Genomic DNA, 7,310 nt, shown 5'->3' on the forward strand with positions numbered 1-7,310 from the left:
CTCATTCTTTTAATGCAAGGCCCAAAAAACACTTAGTGGAAACCAGGTTGGTAACCATGGTAGGCCACATGGCTTGCTGCCTTCCAAAGAGCTTTCCTTTCTGGAAAGCATATGTTTCCATGCATTTATTTAAAATTGTCTGCTGAAGTTGTGTCTACCAGTGCGAAAAACAAGTAGCCTGTTTGATTATGTTAGTTGAGGGAAAAAATCCATCAATCCATTATTGATATTGTGTATATAAACAAACTGTTGATTCCCTTAATTTTCAGCTAGTTGCTAAAGCATCTGGAAAGAAGGCACCACTCCAGAACATACATAAGAAATGGGAAAATAGGGACACCTGGGTGGCTCAGTGAGTTAAGCCTCTGCCTTTGGCTCAGGTCATGATCCCAGGGTCCTGGAATCGAGCCCCGCATCGGGCTCTCTGCTCAGCAGAGAGCCTGCTTCCCTTCCTCTCTTTCTGCCTGCCTCTCTGCTTTCTTGTGACCTCTGTCAAATAAATAAATAAAAATCTTTAAAAAAAAAAAAAAGAAATGAGAAAATATTCTAAAGTAATTCACAAAAGCCTCTAGCATCCTAAAAGATCCATTATAAAAGGCCAATCAAATTCTCTTTGATTCCTTTATGGAAAATGAGTAATTCTTTACCAGTGGTTACCAACCTCAGCCCTTCCCTTTCAATACAAATCTTTGTGTGAAATCTCCTAAATTCAAATTTTTTACAACATAAATACATCATCAGCTTGCTCCAGGGGCCCCACAGACATTTTCTTCGTAGCAAAAGCACAGTGGTAACGAATATCTCATTTACAATGTGTTTGAACTTAAAAAGCCACTAGCGTGGAGACCCCCTAAAACACCAAAAATTTCCCTGAGTTCATTAGCATGTACTCTACTAAGCAGCAACATTAATAATACATATCGAATCATACGTATTACTTGCATTCTAGTTACTTCCAAAAGTATTTAAAGTGGTTTAGACAACAGTCATAATATATACTTTCCAATCATTAAAATAAGGATAAAATATCAAAAGCATATACTTGAGAGGAGGAAGATTATTATGCCAGAAACCAAAGCTAAAGCAAGTTACTATATTTGAGTCCTAAATTTTGCTTGATTTTTCTAGTGGCAAATAGGGAATTTGGTGAATTATATAATTCTCACTCATTAAAACAGAAATAAAGTTTTTTTCCCCCTTGGCACTAAAATCTTAGAGAAAATTATTACATGAGTGCTTATATAAAGCACATATAATAATAAGGGACTTTTCAAACAATTTTCAAGATGGGAATACATTCTTAATGTGAACATTTCTTATATTTAACCTCAAGGATATAATATTAAACCATAATTTTAGGCAGACATATCTCCAGAGAAGTAGACTAATGTAGTCCAGGTATGTGAGCTATGATATTCTCATGCTATCATTTGATGCAGAGATAGAGTCTGGAAAAACCTAGAACCTTCGATGATTAGAAATTCTGTTAAGTCACCTTTATCAAATATAAAATATCATGGCTATACTTTTGAGAGGCAACTCAGGACTGCACTCTCTTGAGTGTATCTACAGTTCTATTGGTGCCAGAAATCAGAACCATATGCTTTCAGTAATAGAAGTGCAGGCAGCAAAATGCCCGTTGTTATGAAATCCAAAGAGCAGTACAGTGGATCTCAGTCATGGTCCCTGCCCAGCCCACAGCCACTGTGGGCCCCTTTGCTGAAGGGGTTAGAATTATACCACATGTATCTAGTCAAAGCTAACCAGACTGGAGGAGGCCCTTGACTTAAAGACCAAGAAGCCATAGGCTGATTAGAAACTTATAATATGGCTTCCTTTAAACACATAAACGTGTCCATTCTGGATCTCTCCCTTCAACATTCAAGCCAAGAAATTCTGAGGTTAGGGCAGTTAATGGTGGAAACAGTAGTTCAAAGCACATAACAGGAGCAGAAGCCAGAATTCGTGTTGCTCTATGTGTAAAATAAAGATAAAAAAAGAGAAATCTCAAGGAAGTCATAGGTATGAGGAAGGGAGGTGCAAGTGTATGGAGAGAAAGATGAGAAAACTGAGCAGACAGAGGTTCAAGGAGCAAATCTGCAGAGGGAGCCTAGGGGCATCACTATCAAAGCTCTCGTGTTCAGACCATCCCACCTATTACTGGCCAAAGGGCTCTGTCTTTTCCATCCAGGCCTTCGGTTTTTCTTAGATTCCTGTGTGCATGCAGCCTTGTAAAATAAATGGTGAATTACTGGAGGTAATATTCTAAGTCACTCTTTCTGCACCCAAGGGGATAAATTAAACCGTACTGCTTTATCTACAGAAAGAACCATAGACCTCTGCAGCAGAACGGTGAAGGGCATTCACTGGGCCAGAGGCAAATGGTCCTCAAGCAGCATCTTCCCAGTGGTCTGGACAAATTGAAATCAGCTGCAGCCCCCGAGCTCTTAGCCAAGGACAAAAATAAACAACTTTGACCTGAGAGAAATATTTAAGAGCAAGTGTTACCAGGGTTCTTTCTTGGGAGGGAGGAAAGGGGATGCTGGAACATTTCCCCTGAATGCAAATCTGATTTCAAGCAGCGTAGCTCCCTAGCCAGGGCCCACTGGGATGGTTAGCTGCAAATGGGTTAGTCCTAGACATCTCCTAGTGCAGTCCATCTAAACACTGCGAACTGTCAACCCCAAACACCAATTGTGATTTGGAAAAATTAACAGAGGATAAAAAGAAAAAGATAAAGGTGGTTAAAGATATCTGCTGGGAACAGGCAGCCTGGGTGTGAATCCTGGCTCCCAACTCTGCTAGATGGTAGAACTTCCAAGTTACCCTGTCTTTGTTTCCTCGTTTGTCAAAAGGGTGATTAGAGTCCCTTCCTCAAGAAGTGGTTATGAATTTTAAATGAAATGATCTATGGAGATGACTCAGCATGGTGCCCGGCACATAGATGCTCCATAGGTGTGGGGCTTCTTACTGTCCCTCCTCCAGGAGCCTTGTTTCTGATGCTCTGGTCCCTTTACTCTCAGACACTGTACTTAGGGGTCATCTTTGGCAAAACGTCAAAGGAGTGAAATCAAAAAGAAAAACATACTTAATGCTATTGACATGGTGACATGAGGCTATTTGGGAATTAAAGGCATGGCTGGGACACCCTAAATTTCCCAGAGGTTGGCTAGAGAAGAAAAGCCATTTGATGATCATAAAGATTCAAATGTCCGTTCAAACATCTTGACTCCTGCAGGAAAATACCTATTTTAAAAATATAAATGAAAACAATAACAAAACCATTTTTTTAAAGATTTTATTTATTTGACAGACAGAGTCCACAAATAGGCAGAGAGGCATGCAGAGAGAGGAGGAAGCAGGCTCCCTGCTGAGCAGAGAGCCCTATGTGGGACTTGATCCCAGGACCCCAAGATCATGACCTGAGCTGAAGGCAGAGACTTTAACCCACTGAGCCACCCAGGTGCCCCAATAACAAAACCATTTTAAAACCACCTTCTGTTCTTTTAGTAATTTCACCGTTCTTTTGTTAATTTCTTTTATTAATAGTCACTACTCTTGGGGCTAGTCTCTTGTACACTTGCTTCAACTGAACTTCTATTTTTTTTTTAAGATTTTATTTATTTATTTGACAGAGAGAGAGATCACAAGTAGGCAGAGAGGCAGGCAGAGAGAGAGAGGGTGAGAAGCAGACTCCCCGCTGAGTAGAGAGCCCAATGCAGGGCTCGATCTCAGGACCCTGAGACCATGACGTGAGCCGAAGGCAGAGGCTTAACCCACTGAGCCACCCAGGTGCCCCTCAATGGAACTTCTTTAACTTCCCAAATAAAGTCCCCAGTTGGAGCACTCGGAGCTGACCTCTTCAGTGACCCACTCTAATTCCTTGTCCCCTGACTCCTGACCACAGGTTCCTGCATCTCCTGGCCAGTATTCATTCTATGGAGCCAACAGGCCGTCCTGCCCCACATGGCAGAGCAGAAGTGCCAGGAAAAAACACCTTTGGGAGCAGCCTTCAACAAGAACCCCTTAAGAAATGCCCTCAGCATTCCCGTTCCTCAGCTAGGATAACTCTGAAGCCAGTGTTTTCTCCCACTTCTCAGTTTCCTTACAGAATTAAGCCCCAGTTGCCCACAGTGGTGGTTGAGTTCATAGCCCATCCTTGTTGCTGATACTCGCTGGCTCGTCTGCTTGGCATCACCTTTCCACCTCCCCTCCCCATTTTCCTGCTGAAGTACCCCTGCGCCTCCCAGATCAACTGCTTGCCCTTGAACCCTTTTCTCGAGGTCTGTCTCTGGGGGAACCCAAATGGACGCAGCATCCCTGCAGAAATCTCTTCCTTACGAAGCAATCTAAAAAGTGTCCAAGAGAGCAGTTAACCCGCTTTCCGCATCGATTTTGGTTTTTTCCTTCTTCCCTGTGGATTTGCCGAACTGCACAGAAGATGTCTGTGAAGGACCCCCAGCCTAAGAACAGGGAAGCCTCTAGCGGGTCGGTGACGAAAAACAGCTACGCGGTTCTGCACGAGGCAGCCGCACGGTCTGGTGGGGACTGCCCCGGGGAAGAGAGATGCAGAGCTCGCTGGTGCTGTTCGCCTTCACTCCTCCATACAAAGCGGCTGGATCGCCTCTGCCCGGGTAGCCGTGTCCTCATGATGAGGACTACCAAGCAATTAGGTCCTTGCTCTCCCCAAATTGCAGCAGGAACACAGAAGTTTTATTTTTAACTGAGCAGGAAGGCGTTGCCATGGTAACATAACTGAACTCCAGAGCAGTTTGATTGATTGATGATGTGGTGGTGGAGGAGGATTGACATGAAAGACAGTGAGAAAAAACCATCCAGCTTTATCACCCGGGGCCAAGTTTATAGATCTCAGTTATTAGACACTAATAGTATATGATATCTGTTCATGCCTATGCAAAAGGAAACACAGCTATTTTTCTACTCTGTTCCCCAAAGCAAAATGATAAAGAAAGAAACTAGTGAATTGACCGTCAGAGAAGTGAGCTGGTCTCATTAATTTAAGAGACAGGTGATAAACATAGCTGAAAGAACACAGTATTTGCCTGGCAGGCTAGGCACAGAAGACCTTCCAGGAGCCCCCCCTCCCCCCAGCAGGCACCGACCTGCTATTCCCTGCCCCTAACACTTTTCACCTTCCACCATCCTCTCCTTTCAGTTCATCTCTCTCTTAGTGGTGGGGATAACACATTTGAAATAATCCTGTAGGTACTTCCCCTCCTAAAAAATTCTATGTCTTTCCTTAGAGCCCAGACACCGTCCTTGGCCCAGGGAAGGTCAAGGAGACTGACAGCAGGGAAGGAGGAGGATGTGACCCAGGAGCAGTTCCCATCAGACAGGAAAGGGATGTGGAAAGATTTCCTTGTAGTGCAGGGAGAAAGCTCTAGAGCAGCAATTCTCAAAATGATCTGGGGTCCTCAAGATCCTTCCTGGAGGTCTTCAAATCCTTCCAGGGGACCGTGAAATCAAAGCTATTTTCATGCGGTTGCCTGGGTGGCTCAGTTGGTTAAGTGTCTTCTTGATTTCAGCTCAGGTCATGACCCCAGGGTCCTGGGATGGAGGCTGGCATCAGGCTTCCTGCTCAGCAGAGAGTCTGCTTCTCCCTCTACTCCTCCCCCTGCTCATGATCTCTCTCATGTCCTCTCTCTCTCAAATAAATAAATAAAATCTTTTTAAAACTTTTTAAAAAACGGGGCGCCTGGGTGGCTCAGTGGGTTAAGCCGCTGCCTTCGGCTCAGGTCATGATCTCAGGGTCCTGGGATCGAGTCCCGCATCGGGCTCTCTGCTGAGCAGGGAGCCTGCTTCCTCCTCTCTCTCTCTGCCTGCCTCTCTGCCTACTTGTGATCTCTCTCTGTCAAATAAATAAATAAAATCTTTAAAAAAAAAAAAAAACTTTTTAAAAAACTCTTTTCATAAACCTACTGAGACACTACCTGCCTTTTTCCCTCTCTGTCATGAATGTACAGTGTTTTCCAGAGGCTACAAAGCATACAAAATCACAACAGTTTGAATGCCAGGGTACATATTTCCTATTAGATATATGCTTACATACACATGTCTTCCACAAAGCCAGATAGGGAAGAAATTTGAAAAAAATGTAAAACCACCTCTTTTTCTAATTTTTTTTTAAATAAGGTTATCCTTCATTTTTTTAAAAGATTTTATTTATTTATTTGACAGAGAGAGATCACAAGTAGGCAGACAATCAGGCAGAGAGAGAGGGGGAAGCAGGCTCCCTGCCGAGCAGAAAGCTGGATGTGGGGCTTGGTCTCAGGACCCTGAGATCACAACCTAAGCTGAAGGCAGAGGCTTAACCCACTGAGCCACCCAGGTGCCCCTATCCTTCATTTTTAAAAGGTATTTGTATTAATCTGTAATTTGCTTAGTTTATTGTTATTTTAAAATGGATTAATAACTTTTTTAATTTCTATTTTAATTTCTAATACAGTAAATATGAAAAGGTAAAGATCTTCATCAACTTGCAATATGATTACATCCCAATAAGCCCACTGGATGTTGATAATATTGTAAACTGAAAATATGTTTAATACACCTTAGCTACTGAATGTCACCGCCTAAGAAGAGAACAGAGGAGGGAAACATCTTGAGAAGCCGAAAGAAACCCTCTAAGAAGATTGTACTTTAAGTCAACTACATGTTTACCCACAAAGGACTATTTGATGCTGGAGAGTACCAAGTTACTTTTTTTTTTTCCAGATCAACTGAAATTGTTGTTCCTAGCAACATGAGATCAACTTGGGGAGTGGAGAGGAAACTTTATATTTTGACCCCAGCTAAATATTGTTTTTCTCTTTCTCTATTCCTCTCCTATTAAAAACAAGCAAGCAAAAAACAAACATAAAAGAACCTTTCCCTTTATGGATGTTTCCCTTCCACTTCCTCTTTCCCATCCTTTCCCACCTGTCCCTCTGCCTCCCTTCTTCCTCTTCTATCATTCTTTCTCCTTGCTCTCTGCCCTGGCTAGTTGCTGGTAACCTAAACCCAGTGACCCAGCGGTACTAATCCATTTCCAAGAGTTGTCCCTTACTATGGGCATACTAGAGTTCCCCAGGAACTTTGCACAGATTTCATTTCATCCTCACAATAACCGTGTAGGGTGGATTTATGCTTGCCAGTTTACTGCCGCTCAGAGTAATTAGGAAGTCTGCCCAACTGGTATGTGTCGAGGCCAGGGTTCTAGTAGATGTGGTGCTCTTTGGACTTGTTTATCCACGGAGTATTTGTGGGTCACCAGAGACCTCCCTGGTGATCTCTCACACAATCTCCTTAAT

The sequence above is a fragment of the Mustela nigripes genome, chromosome 3 (genome assembly GCF_022355385.1).
Source record: "Mustela nigripes isolate SB6536 chromosome 3, MUSNIG.SB6536, whole genome shotgun sequence".
Taxonomy (NCBI): Eukaryota; Metazoa; Chordata; class Mammalia; order Carnivora; family Mustelidae; genus Mustela; species Mustela nigripes.